Source organism: Ornithorhynchus anatinus, chromosome 15 (assembly GCF_004115215.2).
Source record: "Ornithorhynchus anatinus isolate Pmale09 chromosome 15, mOrnAna1.pri.v4, whole genome shotgun sequence".
Taxonomy (NCBI): Eukaryota; Metazoa; Chordata; class Mammalia; order Monotremata; family Ornithorhynchidae; genus Ornithorhynchus; species Ornithorhynchus anatinus.
The window spans coordinates 20,615,757-20,634,842 of NC_041742.1; positions in this window are offsets into that span (position 1 = coordinate 20,615,757).

The following is a 19,086-nucleotide window of genomic DNA, read 5'->3' on the forward strand; positions in this document are numbered from 1 at the left end:
AAACTGTTTTAGGTTTCTAGGCCTCACAGGCCCCTCTCCGATCTCTGATGAGAGGATTTTCAACTTGCCCACCCTATAGCTCAAGAGACCCTTTCCCTTTTAGCCAGCATAGAAAAGATTTTTGCGCTGGGTTCTTTACAAACAGGGTACAGCATACTGATCCCAGCTGCATGGCTATTTGCTCTCCTTTCTTTTTGTGGGAGCAGGGATTCTGTCTACTATTCTAGTGCACTCTCCCAAACACTCAGAACAGTGCTTTGCACCAAGTTGGTGCTCAGTATATGTTTGTGATTGATTCCAGGAACATCCCTTACCACATATAACTGGTTCTGCTGGAATTTGGGTTAACCTTTTTGCCAGGTGAAAATGGTAGGGCATTTACCTTCATGTTTGGGAATTTAAAATCTCAACTTTCCTCAAGTGACATTTTATTTTGGGTGAGAAGGAAAATCAGCCCCTGAACCTTGAATTATGCTCTCAAATGCATTATGGGCAGAGAACCTGGATGCTAATTCCATTATATTGTACTCTCCCATGCACTTCAAACAGTGCTCTGCACATAAGTGCTCAATAAATATAATTAGTCAAATGAACCTATTTTTCTCTAGCATTCACATCTGTGATTCCCAAATAGTGACTCCACATCATTTTCCTTTTCTTCTTAAACATAATACCCTTCTGTAAGTTTTCCTCAGGACCCTCCATAATCAATCCATTCTAGTAGTCAGAAAAACTTCTACCAAGCTATTTCTCATCCCACAAGAGCTACCACCAAATCCCTGCTCTAAATCACTCCCTAAAATACCTCACTTGCCCTGAAATTTTAAATAAGACCCAGCTGGTCCCTAGTCAGGAGTTTCTCTACCTAGTGGGAAGCTTCCAGGAGCAAACATTCTCAGGAGACAAATAGAAAGCTCTACTGAAACAATGGGTAGCAGCTCTAAAAGAGTAAGGGCACCTCATGGATAGCAAGTACTGCTACCTTCCACTGTGGCTGCTTTTACAGAAGACAGAAATAGCTAAAAACTTTAATAAACCAACATCTACAGTACTGTGGCTCACAAAAATCTAAAGAAATACCCCAGTGTAGATTTGCCTCAGATCCCTGATAATTAGATTTGTTCACTGTAGTGAAATGAAAACACCAGATCAGTTTGATTTCTTTATGTTACAGGTTGTTTCTCCTGGAGAACTAATTTTTTTTTTACTTTCATCCCAGGTTTTTCTACGTGAAAGGTGAGTATTTTACCTTACTGCTGAAGAGTATGTCTTGTCAATTATTCTAATAGAGAGGGAGAGGGGGAGGGGGAGGCTTTTATCTTGGTCCTCAGGTACAGATAGTGGAGGATTCAGATTTTCAGAATCCAAGAATCTCTGGCCTCTGCCTCCTACTTCCCCACTGCAGCTCCTCTAATGGTAATAATTTTGGTATTTTTTAAAGGGCTGGTAATGTGCCAAGCACTGAACTAAGTGCTGGGGCAGATAGAATAAAAGAAAATAGAATACAGTCACCATCCCACATAGGGCTCACAATTTAAAGGGGTAGGAGAACAGGTGCTAAATCCTCATTTCATAGGTGAAGAAACTGAGGCACAGAGACTTGAAGTGGCTAGCCCAAGATCACACAGCAGGCAAGTGGCAGAGCCAGGAAAGTGTTGTTGGTGCATGTTCTCACAACTGCTTCTATTTTATCTGCTTTCATGGGTTCTGATTTATTTTAATTATTGACCTTTCCCTGGTTGTCTGATCTCCTTCCCACCCCATTTTAGATTACAAGTCCCTTGGGGTCAGAGTTCATGTCTGAATCAACATTCTTATATCTCTTCCTGGAGCTTAGTACAATGGTTCTATACATTTTAAGCCCTTAATAAATGTTACTGACTATTGGTTATATTAACAAAGTCACCAGGGATCATAATGTGGGAACCCCTTGAATCTGCCTTTGTGAACAGTGAAGTCATTCTATAGACCTGAAATTAGAAGGAATTACCTCAAACATAATCATTAGAAAAATAAAAATATCAAGCGTATGACTAAGAATGAATCGGGGAGAATCCTGAAAAAAAATTGGGGGGTGGGGCAACCAAGAAGCAGTAATTAACCTGGAACTTCTTAGGCACTACTGAAGTGGGAGCATTAGGTTGGAGTGTCATATAGTTGCAGATAAAATTGTTACTATTTTTGGTCTCTCACAGGCATTTTCAAGAGTAGAGAACTCCACCATCATAAGTGGGTCATGCATAAAATAGGAGTCTTTATTTGGGAGGCTTAGTTTTGTTGTATTGAACTCCACCAACCATTCAGTCATCGGTCACGGGTTCGAATCCCTGCTCTGCCACTTGTCAGCTGTGTGACTGTGGGCAAGTCACTTAACTTCTCTGTGCCTCAGTTCCCTCATCTGTAAAATGGGGATGAACACTGTGAGCCTCACGTGGGACAACCTGATTACCCTGTATCTACCCTAGCACTTAGATCAGTGCTCTGCACATAGTAAGTGCTTAACAAATACCAACGTTAATATTATTATTTAGTTCAGTGCTCCGTAAATAGTAAGTGCACAATAAATACCACTGATTAGTCAAAACAGAATATCTTGATTACAACTGGTGAATTGATAGATTATAAACTTCTTGAGGGCAGGATTATGTCTAGTAATCATACTAGACATAATTTTACTAGTCTTGTAAGTGCTTAGTAGAGGTGCTCAGGTAATATGATTGACTGATGGATTGCCTGACAGTCTGAAAACCGTTAAAACAGCCAGTGACTCTTCTTGTTAAAACCTCGCTTGCCATCTAATGAAAGGAGCTTGGTAGCTACTCTCTTATGTCATGTTAATACAGTACCTGGCACATAGTTAGTGCTTAACAAGTACCATTGAAAAAATAGGCTAAAAGGGTGTTCCGATAGATGGTTGGTGCAGTATACACATGACAGCTCGTTATAATAATAATGTTGGTATTTGTTAAGCGCTTACTATGTGCAGAGCACTGTTCTAAGCGCTGGGGCAGATACAGGGTAATCAATTTGTCCCACGTGAGCCTCACAGATAATCCCCATTTTACAGATGAGGTAACTGAGGCAAAGAGAAGTTAAGTGACTTGCCCACAGTCACACAGCTGACAAGTGGCAGAGCTGGGAGTCGAACCCATGACCTCTGATTCCAAAGCCCACGCTCTTTTCACTGAGCCACACTGCTTCTGAATATGTCTACCAACTCTGTTATTTCCTGTTCTCCCAAGTACTATGTACAATGCTATGCACACAGTTAAGCACTCAATAAATACCATTGATTGATATCCTAAATCAGTATTTTGGGAGGCAATGTGGCCAAGTGGAAAGAACAGGGCACCTATCCACGTTCTAGTCTTAGCTCTGCCATTGACATGCTGTGTGACCTTAACCTCACTGGGCCTAAATTTCATCATCTGTGAAATGGGGATGAGATAACCCCAAACCTCATATTGTGAGCCCCATGTGGGGCAGACACTGCATCCAACATGTGTATTTTGTATCTATACAAGGGCCTACTGCAGAGCTTGGCGCACACACTACTTATGCCATTTTATTATGATGATTTTTAATTGAGGGTAATTTTCTAAGCAAATATATTGTGGAGAGATTTTTTTTCAGATGGAAGTAATCTGGCTTTGACCAAAATATTGATGAGGCAAACATGAAATACTACCCATTGGGTCTGTCACACTTAGACAAACCTGGGATTTGGGGAGTCACATACCACTAATAAGCTTTAGCTCTCCTGCCTGTTTGACAGATTCATTTCATGTTTTCCCACCAACGTTTCCTTCTATTAGCCAATCAATAGTATTTATTGAATATTGTTGCTATTGCCCCAGCTAGACAGCCTGCCATCCTGGATTGGAACCGTTTGGATAAAGGGAGGACCCTTGATCGGCTTTGCCTGTGCTAATGCTTCCAATATCGTCCAGGTCATTTTGCTACTCCCATCCTGTGTCTTGAGAGATCTGGGTCCCCACCGAGGCATGACAAACAACCAGAGAGTTGACATACAGTCACTGTGTAATGCAGCCAGGTTGGGAAGAAAGCTACTAGAAAGAGCTCAGACCTGGGAGTCAGAGGACGTGGGCTCTAATCCCAGCTCTTTCACCTGCCTGCTGTGTGACCTTGGGCAAATCATTAAACTTCTCTGTGCCTCGGTTTCCTGAGGGACCCCCCTAAATGAGGTAAACCTCACCCTTATGGAGGGAAATCACCCTCTCCCTTTGCTGGGTCTTTGGAAACGTGGGGCAGCACAACAGGGTTGGCTGGCTGGAATTAATGTTTTTGATTGGTTCTAGGTGAGAGGTAAAGCAAAGATGTGTGAGGAGGTTTGACGGCAACTCCTCTGACTGAGAGGAAGTTATCTGAAGCCAATAAGCTATGGGAAAGAAAAATTGGCCACTAAAAAGGGTTTTGTCTTTCCGCAGTAGCAACCACAAAAAGAGAATTAAAACCAAAGTTAGGAGACGAGGGTAATCTGAACGAATTAAGTGTTAAAATTGTTAATGAAAACATAAAGATCGAATACATAGTGTCTATAAAAATCTTGAACTCATGACTAGATTCCACTACTCTCCCCACCTTAAAAACCCTCTTCAAGTCACATCTCCTTCCCAATCTAGGCTCTGTATTTTCCCTGTCTGTTCTTGCCCCTCATATCGACTGTGCACTTGGCTGAGAACCCCATAAGCACTCTGATAGTACCCCAGCCCCACAGCACTAATGTCAATATCCTTATACTCTACTTCCACTTTCTGTCATTAATTTAACATTTGTTTCTCCCAGTAACTGTAAGCTCTTTGTAGGCAGGGTTTGTGTCTACCCATACTCTATTTTATTGCACTTACCCAAGCAGTTAGTACAGTGCTTTGCAGAATTCACCTTTGGAAGATAAAATTTACTGCTAGAATCTAAAGGTATTCTTGATAGTAAACTGTGAATGAATGCGAAGCACAACTATATTTCCATCTGTTAGTACCTAAAAAAAACACACCATTCTGTGGTTCACAAAATGCAAATGGGTAAAAGGCAGGATCTGTTACCTTTTATTTTGATTTATAAAATTTGATTCTTTATAGGAATGCTTTAGGGGAAAATACAAAGTCAGTGAATCATCTGAAAATAACCAGAAGCAGCTTGAAAACAATGTACAACACGAAATATCATTTCCTAAGTAAAAGCCAATATATTGTGATGAGACTTGGATCAGACCCTGCAACTCGGCAAACTGAAACTCTGAAGGATTAAGGTAGGCAGAGAATTCTCTAAATGACTGTCTTCTGGGGGGAAAATAACTCTGACTCCAGTTCCCACCTAATGAATTTGAATGCCACAGGGGGAGGGGGTGGTTGGAATGAGGCAAGGAGAGAAAGGACTCAAACCATTTTTAGGGGTGTATTGTAAAGTGCAAATCAACAATGAACTGCAGTCCATTTAGGTCGTTAAACTGGCCAACCAGTAGTATCTAATGAGCGCTTGCCGTGTGCAGAGCACTATATTAATGTCTGGGGGGGGGGGCGCGGGGGAGAGGGTAACAATACAATACGATATCATCTCTAAACTTCCTCTGGGGTGCTCTTCACTTTAAACCCAAATTAAGTCTGTACAGGCTAATGTTTTCAGTAATCCCAAGGGTCGCCCAAATTAGACCCACTCTAATAACCCAACCTGACAGGTTCTCCATCAGAGAGCAGCATCATGGCCTTTTGGGAAGAGCAGAACTGGGAATCAAGAGAGCTGGGTTCTAATCCCAACTCTCCCACTCGCCTAAAGTGTGTGTGACCTTTGGCGAGCTACTAAACTTCTCAGTGCCTTGGTTCCCCCATCCGTAAATTGGGGATTAAATACCTGTTCTACCTCTTCTCAGGACTGTGAGCACCCTGTGAAACAGGGACTGTGTCCAACCTGATTATCTTGAAGCTACCCCAGCCCTTAATACAAGGCTTGACACATAGTAAGTGCTTAACAAAACCCCCAATTATTATTTTTACTAATAGTGTACTATCTGAGCTGCTTATCTTGCATCGACTTCAGTGCTTAAAACACAGTAAACACTTAACAAATGCCATTATTATGTGGTCTATTTTGTTGTTCCCAAGGCCTCTGTAAAGTGTACCGCTCCAAAGAAGCGTCCAGTAAGGGCACTGCTACTACTATTGCAGGAAGTTCTACCGGCTTGCAGGTGGTTGGGAAAGTAGAACTGTGGGACACAGGTGCAGGGGCGAGTAGCTGGAGTGTAGGAGCGAGGAGAAGCAGAGCAGTTGGGACAAGATAGGAGAGGAAGGAGGGCTGGGATTTTAGAGCTTGGAGCTGTCATAATAACTAAAGGAGAAGAGTCCAGCTTCCCCCTGAGCTCTGACTAGTGCAGAAAGGAGGGAGCAGACACAAGGGCAAGAGTCAGAGCAAGGCAGGAGTTTCTGCGAGAGTAACCAGGACAAGGCCGGCAAGACATCCAGCTATAGAGCAGGTATGGCGGCCTGATTTCATTTTATTTTGTTCACAGGTGCATTTTAAATAGGCTTCTGAATCTCCAAGTGCTTCTTTCAGTACCATAATCCCACCTCATAAACCCTCTTGATGACTTGAGCAGCAAATACACATATTTACTAAAACCCCACCCAGAAAGTATTGTACTTTATATTCCTCCAGCTGAGAACATCCAAGCTGTTCCAGGGATTTGAGTTTGGCGATGACACTTTTTAACAGTTGCTTTCAGAGGCTGCCTGGCGGTTTCACAAGCTTCCCATTCAAACTACAACTCTGTTTATAGAGACAGAGTACCCTGTTGTGTGTATTGTGCCCGGCATGATACGAAACGTACAAAACATAAATGTAAACCGTTACACGATAGGTATTGAACATATTACAAGGTTACACGCTGAAACATGTATGCAAACATCCCTACAAGTCGGCAGTTGCTTAGAAGCCATTGAAAGAAAGTCTGCTACACTTTTCCATCCTCCATCATAAGCAAACAAATGCATTTGGCTCCATCCCACTGTTGCAGACCTTTTTACTTTTGATCCTGAAAGCAGAGTTGGAGTTTTTCAGTGCCACAGGGAGCAATCTGGGGAAACTTCTCAGTGAGGGAAAATTCAGGGTTAAAATAAAAATGCTTTTTCTGCTGTAAATACAGCATCTGCACACCCAGAAGGCTATAAAATGTGCCTAATTACAAGTGTTCCTGTTTGGCAGGGAAAGTTTGTAGTCTGGGTGGGATCTCCCTCTTTGGACCCTCCTTAAATCTGGTTTTTCTCAGGTCTCTAAATAGATGCCTTCAAAGAGGGGGCTTCTTTGAGGACATTTGGAATGTGTCTGATATTGTATTTACATTCAGTGGGCAGACACGCTTCAGCTTTACAGAGACGTACAGGGTATGCAGTCATTCATAAGCAGGTGTACGTAGACCTTGGCTTTGAATTCAGATATCTGGGTTAGTTATTGTTGGTGTTTCTCTGGGGGTGTGGGCTGGAAGCGCTCTGGTCATGCCCACCAACCTTTTTTTCAGCAGTAAACATGTTTATGTTTCTGTTCTTTGGTCTCTTCATGTTTTTTGCCTGTTGTGTGTTTGCGTATGCCCCGCCTCCTCAATTCATCCGTAAACTCTTTAACTCTAGAAATGTCTTTTCTTCCTTTTCGACTCTCTGGAGAAATGCCTTGTTTGTCGACTCACTGTTTCTTCGCCCAAAAAGAAGCCAAAGTTCAGGGTTCGACAGGAGCGGGGAGAAAAAAGAAAAACCGTCAAGCCATCCGTGGTACTTAGTGAGCGCTGACCTTGCAGAACACTGATCTAAGCGTTTGGGTTTTAATCCTGGCGCTGCCACTTGCCACTTGTGCCACTTGACAAATTGCTCAACCCTGCTGAGCCTCAATATCCTTATCTCTTAAATGGAGTTCTGTTCTTCCTTGTATGTAGACTGTAAACCTTACGTGGGACAGGAACTGTGCCCACTTTGATTATCTTAAATCTAAACAATGCTTAGGACAGGGCCTGGCACATAGTGAGCACTTAACATATCCCACAGGTATTATTATTATTATTGCCTAATATTCAGCCCTAAATAAATGCCATAGATTTTAATAATCAGCGTGGCAAAAACAAAACCAAAAAACAAACAAAATAACCCAAACTGCTACCCACTTGGGCCAACCGTGTGTACTGTGCGTCTGGTGACCTGTGTATTGTATTCTGCGGGAACTCAGAGAATAAAGAAAAGGCCGTTTAGACGGTGAGCCCATTGTTGGGCAGGGATTGTCTCTCTCTGTTGCCGAATTGTCCATTCCAAGCGCTTAGTACAGTGCTCTGCACATAGTAAGCGCTCAATAAATACGTTTGAATGAATGACAAGAGGGTGTGCGTGAAATGAATGTCAGCAAAACATTTAGCAAGAGTTGGTTATCGATGACCGTGGGTTAAACTGGAGCTGACTGGGAAGACATTTTTTCAGAGTTGTAGTCTATAGGTTTATGATTTGTTGCAGAATTATACTTTCCAAGCGCTTAGTACAGCCCTCTGCACACAGTAAGCGCTCAATAAATTCGATTGAATATTTTAAAACGCAGGATACCTTCAGCGTGGCTCAATGGAAAGAGCCCGGGTTTGGGAGTCAGAGGTCATGGGTTCTAATCCCCGCTCCGCCACTTGTCGGCTGTGTGACCTTGGGCAAGTCACTTAACCTCTCTGTGCCTCAGTTCCCTTATCTGTAAAATGGGGATCTGTGAGCCCTACGTGGGACAACCTGATTACCCGGGATCTACCCCAGTGCTTAGAACAGTGCTCGGCACACAGTAAGCGCTTAACAAATACCAACATTATTATTATTATTATTGCCAGAATTGGAAACATTCCCCCCCTGCGCACAATGCCCTAGCAAAGAGGCTGCTGAAAAATCAAATCAAATTCAATTCAATAGTATTTATTGAGCGCTTACTATGTGCAGAGCACTGTACTAAGCGCTTAGAATGTACAATTGGGCAACAGATAGAGACAATCCCTGTCCGATCACGGGCTCACAGGCTAAACGGGGGAGACAGACAGCAAAGCAAAACAGAACAGAATAACAAAAATAAAGGGGTCCCGTGGGAGTTTTCCCGTCCTTTCGGGACGTGGCCGGGGACGGACAGGCTTCGCCCCGATCCCTCGTCTGGCAGCACAACGCAAAGCGCAGGGCACCAACTGAAGCTGATTCCCCGGCCTCATTCATTTATTCATATTTATTGAGCGCTCACTGTGTGCAGAGCACTGTACTGAACGCTTGGAAAGTATAATTCGGCAACAGAGACAGTCGCTTCCCAGCAACGGGCTCACAGTCTGCCTCCTCCTCCCGCTCGGCCTCCTCTTGCCCGGCCTCCACCTCCCCGTCTTCCTCCTCCTGCCCTCCCGGCCTCCACCTCCCCATCAGAGAAGGATAGGGGCTTAGTGGCAAGAGCCCGGGCTTGGGAGTCAGAGGTCATGGGTTCTAATTCCGCTCCCCCGCTTGTCAGGTGTGACCTTGGGCAAGTCACTTCGCTTCTCTGGGCCTCAGTTACCTCATCTGTAAAATGGGGATGAAGACTGTGAGCCCTAAATGGGACAAGCTGATTGCCTTGTATTCGCCCCAGTGCTTAGAACAGTGTTTGGCACATTGTAAGCGCTTAACAAATACCAACATTATCTTCCTCCTGCGCGGCCTCCTCCTCCCCATCCTCCTCTTGCCCGGCCTCCACTTCCCCATCCTCCACCCCGGCCGGCCTCCACTTCATTCTCCTCCTGCCCGGCCTCCACCTCCCCATCCTCCTTCCCGCCCGGCTTCCACCTCCCCATCCTCCTTCCCGCCCGGCCTCCACCTCCCCATCCTCCTCCCCTCCCGGCCTCCACCTCCCCATCCTCCTCCTGCCGGCCTCCACTTCCTCACCCTCCTCCCTGCCCGGCCTCCACTTCCCCATCCTCCTTCCCGCCCGGCTTCCACCTCCGCATCCTCCTTCCCGCCCGGCCTCCACCTCCCCATCCTCCTCACCTCCCGGCCTCCACCTCCCCATCCTCCTCCCCTCCCGGCCTCCACCTCCCCATCCTCCTCCTGCCGGCCCCCACTTCCCCATCCTCCTCCCCGCCCGGCCTCCCCTTCCCCATCCTCCTCTTGTCCGGCCTCCACTTCCTCATTCTCCCCCTGCCCGGCCTCCACTTCGCCATCCTCCTCCCCGCCCGGCCTCCACCTCCCCATCCTCCTCTTGGCCGGCCTCCACCTCCCCTCCTGGCCTCCCGGCCTCCAGTCCTGCCGCCCATCCCGCCGGGACAAGGAATTGCGCGGGGGGAGGCCGGGAGGGAGGCCGGGGGGGAGGCCGAGGAGTGGGGGGTGTCCCAGCGCTGCTCTTTTTCCCACCCGGACCCTGCCGACAGCTGGGGAGTCTGCTCCGCACCAGCAGGGGATGGCTTTACTAATTCTGTTCCTCCCCCGAGCGTTTAGTACAGTGCTCCTCACACCCTTGACTGACTGGCGGAGAGAGGAGGAGGACAGCGGGAGGCAGAGAAAGGGGATCGAGTGAAAGGAGGCAGGCAGGGAACGTGTTTGCTAATTGTGTTCCTCTCCCAAGCGCTCAGTACAGTGTCTGCACACAGTAAGCGCTCAAGAAATAGCTTTGATTGACAGAAGGAGGAAAGGGGGAGCCGGGAGACAGAGAAAGGGGGGCAGGTGAAAGGAGGCGGGCAGGGAACGTGTTTGCTCATTGTGTTCCTCCCCCAAGCGCTCAGTACAGTGTCGGCACACCGTAAGCGCTCAATAAATAGCTTTGATTAACGGAGAGAGGAGGGAGGGAGGAAGGCGGGAGCCGGGAGGGAGAGAAAGGGGCGCAGGTGAAAGGAGGGAGGCAGGGAACGTGTTTGCTCATTGTGTTCCTCACCCAAGCGCTCAGTACAGGGTCTGCACACAGTAAGCGCCCAATAAATGCCACTGATTGACAGAGAGGGGAGGGAGGGAGGAAAGCGAGAGCCGGGAGGCAGAGAAAGCGGCGCAGGTGAAAGGAGGGGGGCGGGAACTTGTTTGCTCATTGTGTTCCTCTCCCAAGCGCTCAGTATAGTGTCTGCACGCAGTAAGCGCTCAAGAAATACCATTGACTGACCGAGAGAGGGAAGGAGGAAAGGGGGAGCCGGGAAGCAGAGAAAGGGGCGCAGGTGAAAGGAGGGGAGCAGGGAACGTGTTTGCTAATGTGTTCCTCACCCAAGCGCTCAGTACAGTGTCTGCACACAGTAAGCGCTCAATAAATAGCTTTGATTGACGGAAGGAGGAAAGGTGGAGCCGGGAGGCAGAGAAAGGAGCGCACGTGAAAGGAGGGGGGCAGGGAACGTGTTGGCTCATTGTGTTTCTCTCCCGAGCGCTCAGTATAGTGTCTGCACACAGAAAGTGCTCAATAAATAGCTTTAATGATAATAATAATAATAATGTTGGTATTTGTTGAGCGCTTACTATGTGCAGGGCACTGTTCTAAGCGCTGGGGTAGACATAGGGGAATCAGGTTGTCCCACGTGGGGCTCACAGTCTTCATCCCCATTTTACAGATGAGGGAACTGAGGCACAGAGAAGTGAAGTGACTTGCCCACAGTCACACAGCCGACAAGTGGCAGAGGTGGGATTCGAACTCATGAGCCCTGACTCCAAAGCTCTTTCCACTGCGCCACGCTGCTTCTCAATTTTTAATTGACTGACGGAAGGAGAAAAGGGGGAGCCGGGAGGCAGAGAAAGGGGAGCGAGTGGAAGCAGGGGGGAAGGGAACCTGTTTGCTAATTGTTACTCCCCCAGGCGCTTAGTACAGTCCCCTGAACAGAGTAAGCGCTCAGTTAATACCAGTGACGGACCGACAGAGGGAGGGAGGAAAGGCGGAGCCGGGAGGCAGGGAAAGCGGCCCAGGTGAAAGCAGGGTTGCAGGGAACGTGTTTGCTCATTGTATTCCTCACCCAAGCGCTCAGTACAGTGTCTGCACACCGTAAGCGCTCAATAAATAGTTTTGATTGACGGAGAGGGGAGGGAGGAAAGCGAGCCAAGGGGGAAGGGAGTGAAAGCAGGGGGGCAGGGAACGTGTTTGCTCATTGCGTTCCTCTCCCAAGCGCTCAGTACAGGGTCTGCACACAGAAAGCGCCCAATAAATAGCTTTGACTGACGGAAGGAGGAAAGGGGGAGGCGGGAGGCAGAGAAAGGGGCGCAGGTGAAAGGAGGGGGGCAGGGAACCTGTTTGCTCATTGTGTTCCTCTCCCAAGCGCTCAGTACAGTGTCAGCACACAGAAAGCGCTCAATAAATAGCTTTGATTGACTGACGGAAGGAGGTAAGGCGGAGACGGGAGGCAGAGAAAGTGGCGCAGGTGAAAGGAGGGGGGAAGGGAACCTGTTTGCTCATTGTGTTCCTCTCCCAAGCGCTTAGTACAGTCCCCTACACCCATTTAGCGCTCAATAAATACCATTCACTGACCGAGAGAGGGAGGGAGGAAAGAGGGAGCCGGGAGACAGAGAAAGGGGGGCGAGTGAAAGGAGGGGGGCAGGGAACATGTTTGCTAATTGTGTTCCTCCCCCGAGCGCTCAATACAGTGTCTGCACACCGTAAGCGCCCAATAAATAGCTTTGATTGACAGAGAGGGGAGGGAGGAAAGCGAGCCAAGGGGGAAGGGAGTGAAAGCAGGGGGGCAGGGAACGTGTTTGCTCATTGTGTTCCTCTCCCAAGCGCTCAGTACAGGGTCTGCACACAGTAAGCGCCCAATAAATGCCACTGATTGACAGAGAGGGGAGGGAGGGAGGAAAGCGAGAGCCGGGAGGCAGAGAAAGCGGCGCAGGTGAAAGGAGGGGGGCAGCGAAGGTGTTTGCTCATTGTGTTCCTCTCCCAAGCGCTCAGTACAGTGTCTGCACGCAGTAAGCGCTCAAGAAATAGCTTTGATTGACAGAAGGAGGAAAGGGGGAGCCGGGAGACAGAGAAAGGGGGGCAGGTGAAAGGAGGGGGGCAGGGAACCTGTTTGCTCATTGTGTTCCTCCCCCAAGCGCTCAGTACAGTGTCTGCACACAGTAAGCGCTCAATAAATAGCTTGGATTGACTGACGGAAGGAGGAAAGGGGGAATCGGGAAGCAGAGAAAGGGGCGCGAGTGAAAGGAGGGGGGCAGGTAACGTGTTGGCTCATTATGTTCCTCCCCCAAGCGCTCAGTACAGTGTCTGCACACAGTAAGCGCTCAATAAATAGCTTTGATTAACGGAGAGAGAAGGGAGGGAGGAAAGCGGGAGCCGGGAGACCGAAAGGGGCGCAGGTGAAAGGAGGGGGGCAGGGAACGCGTTTGCTAATTGTGTTCCTCTCCCAAGAGCTCAGTACAGTGTCTGCACACGGAAGCGCTCAATAAATAGCTTGGATTGCCTGACGGAAAGACGAAAGGGGGAATCGGGAAGCAGAGAAAGAGGAACGAATGAAAGGAGGGTGACAGCGAACGTGTTGGCTAATTGTGTTCCTCTCCCCAGCGCTCAGTACAGTGTCTGCACACAGTAAGCGCCCAATAAATAGCTTTGACTGACGGAAGGAGGAAAAGCGGAGCCGGGAGGCAGAGAAAGGGGCGCAGGTGAAAGGAGGGGGGCAGGGAACGTGTTGGCTCATTGTGTTCCTCACCCAAGCGCTCAGTACAGTGTCTGCACACAGTAAGCGCTCAATAAATAGCTTTGACTGACTGACGGAAGGTGGAAAGGGGGAGCCGGGAGGCAGAGAAAGGGGCGCAGGTGAAAGGTGGGGGGCAGGGAACGTGTTGGCTCATTGTGTTCCTCTCCCAAGCGCTCAGTACAGTGTCGGCACACAGGAAGCGCTCAATAAATAGCTTGGACGGAGAGGGGAGGAAGGGAAGCGGGGGAAGGGAGTGAAAGCAGGGTGACAGGGAACGTGTTGGCTCATTGTGTTCCTCTCCCAAGCGCTCGGTACAGTGTCTGCACACAGGAAGCGCTCAATAAATAGCTTTGATTGACGGAGAGGGGAGGGAGGAAAGTGAGCGAAGGGGGAAGGGAGTGAAAGCAGGGGGGCAGGGAACGTGTTTGCTCATTGCGTTCCTCTCCCAAGCGCTCAGTACAGGGTCTGCACACAGTAAGCGCTCAATAAATAGCTTTGATTGACTGACGGAAGGAGGAAAGGGGGAGCCGGGAGGCAGAGGAAGAGGCGCGAGTGAAAGCAGGGGGGCAGGGAACGTATTTGCTAATTGTTACTCCCCCAAGCGCTTAGTACAGTCCCCTGAACACAGTGAGCGCTCAATAAATACCATTGACGGACAGAGGGAGGGAGGAAAGGGGGAGCCGGGAGGCAGGGAAAGGGGAGTGAGTGAAAGGAGGGGGGCAGCGAACGTGTTGCTAATTGCGTTCCTCTCCCAAGCGCTCAGTACAGTGTCTGCACACACTAAGCACTCAATAAATAGCTTTGATTGACTGACGGAAGGAGGAAAGGGGGAGCCGGGAGGCAGAGAAAGGGGAGCGAGTGGAAGCAGGGGGGAAGGGAGCCTGTTTGCTAACTGTGTTCCTCTCCCAAGCGCTCAGCACAGTGTCTGCACACAGTAAGCGCTCAATAAATAGCTTTGACAGAGAGGGGAGGGAGGGAAGCGAGTGAAGGGGGAAGGGAGTGAAAACAGGGGGGCAGGGAACGTGTTTGCTCATTGTGTTCCTCTCCCAAGCGCCCAGTACAGTGTCTGCCCACAGTAAGCGCTCAATAAATAGCTTTGATTGACGGAGAGGGGAGGGAGGAAAGCGTGCGAAGGGAGTGAAAGCAGGGGGGCAGGGAACGTGTTTGCTCATTGTGTTCCTCTCCCAAGCGCCCAGTACAGTGTCTGCACACAGTAAGCGCTCAATAAATAGCTTTGACAGAGAGGGGAGGGAGGGAAGCGAGTGAAGGGGGAAGGGAGTGAAAGCGGGGGGCAGGGAACGTGTTTGCTAACTGTGTTCCTCTCCCAAGCGCTCAGTACACTGTCTGCACAGAGTAAGCGCTCAATAAATAGCTTTGATTGACGGAGAGGGGAGGGAGGAAAGCGAGCGAAGGGGGAAGGGAGTGAAAGCAGGGGGGCAAGTGCCTGCAGCCCGGATCATTTATTCATTCATTCAGTCAGTCGTCGTTACTGAGCGCTTAACTGTGCGCAGAGCACTGTACTAAGCGTTCTGAAAGTACACTGGGGCACCTGAGTTCAGGCTCTGCCACCTCAGATCGGGGCGCAGAGACGTGGAGAGACACCGAGGGATATGGAGAGACACCGAGAGATGAGAAGCAGCCCGGCTCAGGGCAAAGAGCCCGGGCCCAGGAGTCACAAGTCCTGGGTTCTAATTCTACCTCCGCCACTTGTCTGCTGTGTGACTTGGGGCAAGTGGCTTCACTGCTCTGGGCCTCAGTTCCCTCACCTGGAAAATGGGGAGGGAGACCGTGAGCCTCACGGGGGACACCCTGATGACCCTGTATCTCCCCCAGCGCTTAGAACAGTGCTTGGTGTGTAGTAGGCGCTTAATAATAATAATAATAATGTTGGTATTTGTTAATAATGTTGGTATTTGTTAAGCACTTACTATGTGCAGAGCACTGTTCTAAGCGCTGGGGTAGATAAAGGGTAATCAGGTTGTCCCACATGAGGCTCCCAGTCTTCATCCCCATTTTACAGATGAGGGAACTGAGGCCCAGAGAAGTGAAGTGACTTGCCCACAGCCACCCAGCTAAGCGCTTACTATGTGCCGAGCACTGTTCTAAGCGCTGGGGTAGATAAAGGGTAATCAGGTTGTCCCACATGAGGCTCCCAGTCTTCATCCCCATTTTACAGATGAGGGAACTGAGGCCCAGAGAAGTGAAGTGACTTGCCCACAGTCACACAGCTGACAAGGGGCAGAGCTGGGATTTGAACTCATGACCTCTGACTCCAAAGCCCAGGGTCTTTCCACTGAGCCACGCTGCTTCTGCTTCACAAATACCATCCTTATTATTAGGAGAAGCATTTATTCCATAGTATTTATTGAGCGCTTACTATGTGCAGAGCACTGTACTAAGCGCTTGGAATGGAGAAATCGGTAACAGAAGCGGAGTCGCTTAGGGGAAAAGAGCCCGAGCCGGGGAGTCGGAAGTGCTGGGTTCTAATCCTGTGGGGCTCACAGTTAATCCCCATTTTACAGATGAGGTTCACCTGAAATGAACAAAAATTAGCCTTAGAATGGGCTCTTTCCACCGAGCCTCGCTGCTTCTCCAATAATGTTGGTATTTGTTAAGCGCTTACTATGTGCAGAGCACTGTGCTAAGCGCTGGGGTAATAATAATCATCATCATAATAATGTTGGTATTTGTGTCTCAGAGGTCATGGGTTCGAATCCCGGCTCTGCCACTTGTCAGCTGGGTGACTGGGGGCAAGTCACTTCATAATAATAATAATAATGCTGGTATTTGTTAAGCGCTTACTATGTGCCGAACACTGTTCTAAGCGCTGGGGGAGACCCAGGGGAATCAGGTTGTCCCACGTGGGGCTCACAGTCTTCATCCCCATTTTCCAGATGAGGGAACTGAGGCACCGAGAAGGCAAGTGACTTGCCCACAGTCACCCAGCCGACAAGTGGCAGAGCTGGGATTCGAACTCATGAGCCCTGACTCCAAAGCCCGTGCTCTTTCCACTGAGCCATGCTGCTTCTCTTTTCTGGGCCTCAGTTACCTCATCTGTAAAATGGGGATGAAGACTGTGAGCCCCACATGGGACAACCTGATTCCCCTGTATCCACCCCAGTGCTTAGAACAGTGCTCTGCACAGAGTAAGCGCTTAACAAATACCAACATTATTATTATTAAGCGCTTAGTATGTGCCGAGCACTGTTCTAAGCGCTGGGGGAGATACAGGGGAATCAGGTTGTCCCATGTGGGGCTCACAGTCTTCATCCCCATTTTACAGATGAGGTAACTGAGGCCCAGAAAAGAGAAGCAGCGTGGCTCAGTGGAAAGAGCACGGGCTTTGGAGTCAGGGCTCATGAGTTCGAATCCCAGCTCTGCTACTTGTCGGCTGTGTGACTGTGGGCAAGTCACTTAACTTCTCTGTGCCTCAGTTTCCTCATCTGTAAAATGGGGATGAAGACTGTGAGCCCCACGTGGGACAACCTGATTCCCCTATGTCTACCCCAGCGCTTAGAACAGTGCTCGGCACATAGTAAGCGCTTAACAAATACCAACATTATTATTATTATTATTATTAGGTGGTCCTACGTGAGGCTCCCAGTTAATCCCCATTTTCCCGATGAGTTCACTGAGGCCCAGAGAAGAAGAATAATAATGTTGGCATTTGTTAAGCGCTTACTATGTGCAGAGCACTGTGCCAAGGGCTGGGGGAATAATAATGTTGGTATTTGTTAAGCGCTTACTGTGGGCAGAGCACATTCCAAGCGCTTAGTACAGTGCTGTGCACACAGTAAGCGCTCAATAAATACGATTGAATGAATGAATGAATAGTAAGCGCTCAATAAATACTATTGAATGAATGAATAGTAAGCGCTCAATAAATACTATTGAATGAATAAATAGTAAGCGCTCAATAAATACTATTGAATGAATAAATAGTAAGCGCTCAATAAATACTATTGAATAAATGAATGAGTAGTAAGCGCTCAATAAATACGAATGAATGAAAGAATAGTAAGCGCTCAATAAATACGATTGAATGAATGAATGAATAGTAATTGCTCAATAAATACTATTGAATGAATAAATAGTAAGCGCTCAATAAATACTATTGAATGAATGAATGAGTAGTCATCGCTCAATAAATACTAATGAATAGTAAGCGCTCAATAAATACGATTGAATGAATGAATGGCTAGTAAGCGCTCAATAAATATTGAATGAATGAATGGCTAGTAAGCGCTCAATAAATACAAATGAATGAATGACTAGTAACCGCTCAATAAATATGAATGAATGAATGTATAGTAAAAGCGCTCAATAAATACGATTGAATGAATGAATGACTAGTAAGCGCGCAATAAATATTATTGAATGAATGAATGGCTAGTAACCTCTCAATAAATATTATTGAATGAATGAATGGCTAGTAAGCGCTCAATAAATACTAATGAATGAATGACTAGTAACCGCTCAATAAATATGAATGAATGAATGACTAGTAACCGCTCAATAAATACTAATGAATGAATGACTAGTTACCGCTCAATAAATATTATTGAATGAATGAATGAATAGAAGCGCTCAAGAAATACTATTGAATGAATGAATTTATTGCTGTTCTTGTCTGTCTCCCCCGATTAGACTGTGAGCCCGTCAAAGGGCAGGGCCTGTCTCTATCTGCTTCCCATTTGCACATTCCAAGCGCTCAGTACAGTGCTGTGCACACAGTTAGTGCTCAAGAAATACTATGGAATGAATGAATTTATTGCTGTTCTTGTCTGTCTCCCCCGATTAGACTGTGAGCCCGTCAAAGGGCAGGACCTGTCTCTCTCTGGTACCCATTTGTCCATTCCGAGCGCTCAGTACAGTGCCCTGCACCCCGTCAGCGCTCAAGAAATACTATGGAATGAATGAATTTATTGCTGTTCTTGTCTGTCTCCCCCGATTAGACTGTGAGCCCGTCAAAGGGCCGGGCCTGTCTCTCTCTGGTACCCATTTGTCCATTCCGAGCGCTCAGTACAGTGCCCTGCCCCCCGTCAGCGCTCAAGAAATACTCCCGAATGAATGCATGAATGAGCCACGGTGGGGAACCCGCTTGGGGCTCCGCGCGTGCGCGCGGGAGGGAAAGGGGGGGGGGCGCGTGAGGGGGCGCGCGGGGCAGGGAGTGGGGGGCGCGTGAGGGGGCGCGCGGGGCAGGGAGTGGGGGGCGCGTGAGGGGGCGCGCGGGGCAGGGAGCGGAGGGGGCGCGTGACGGCGCGCGCCAGCCAGGGGGCACGCGCTCGCTCTCGCGCTCTCTCTCTCCTGCGCGCGCTCCGCACATTGCACGAGAGCGGCCAGCGGCGGGGGAGCGGCCGTCCGCTCCTCCTCCTCCTCCTCCTCCTCTTCTTCCTCCTCTTCTTCCTCCTCCCGAGCCATTCCCGGGCGGCCATGCACGGCGGCGCGGCCCGAGGCGGTCCGGAGCGGTC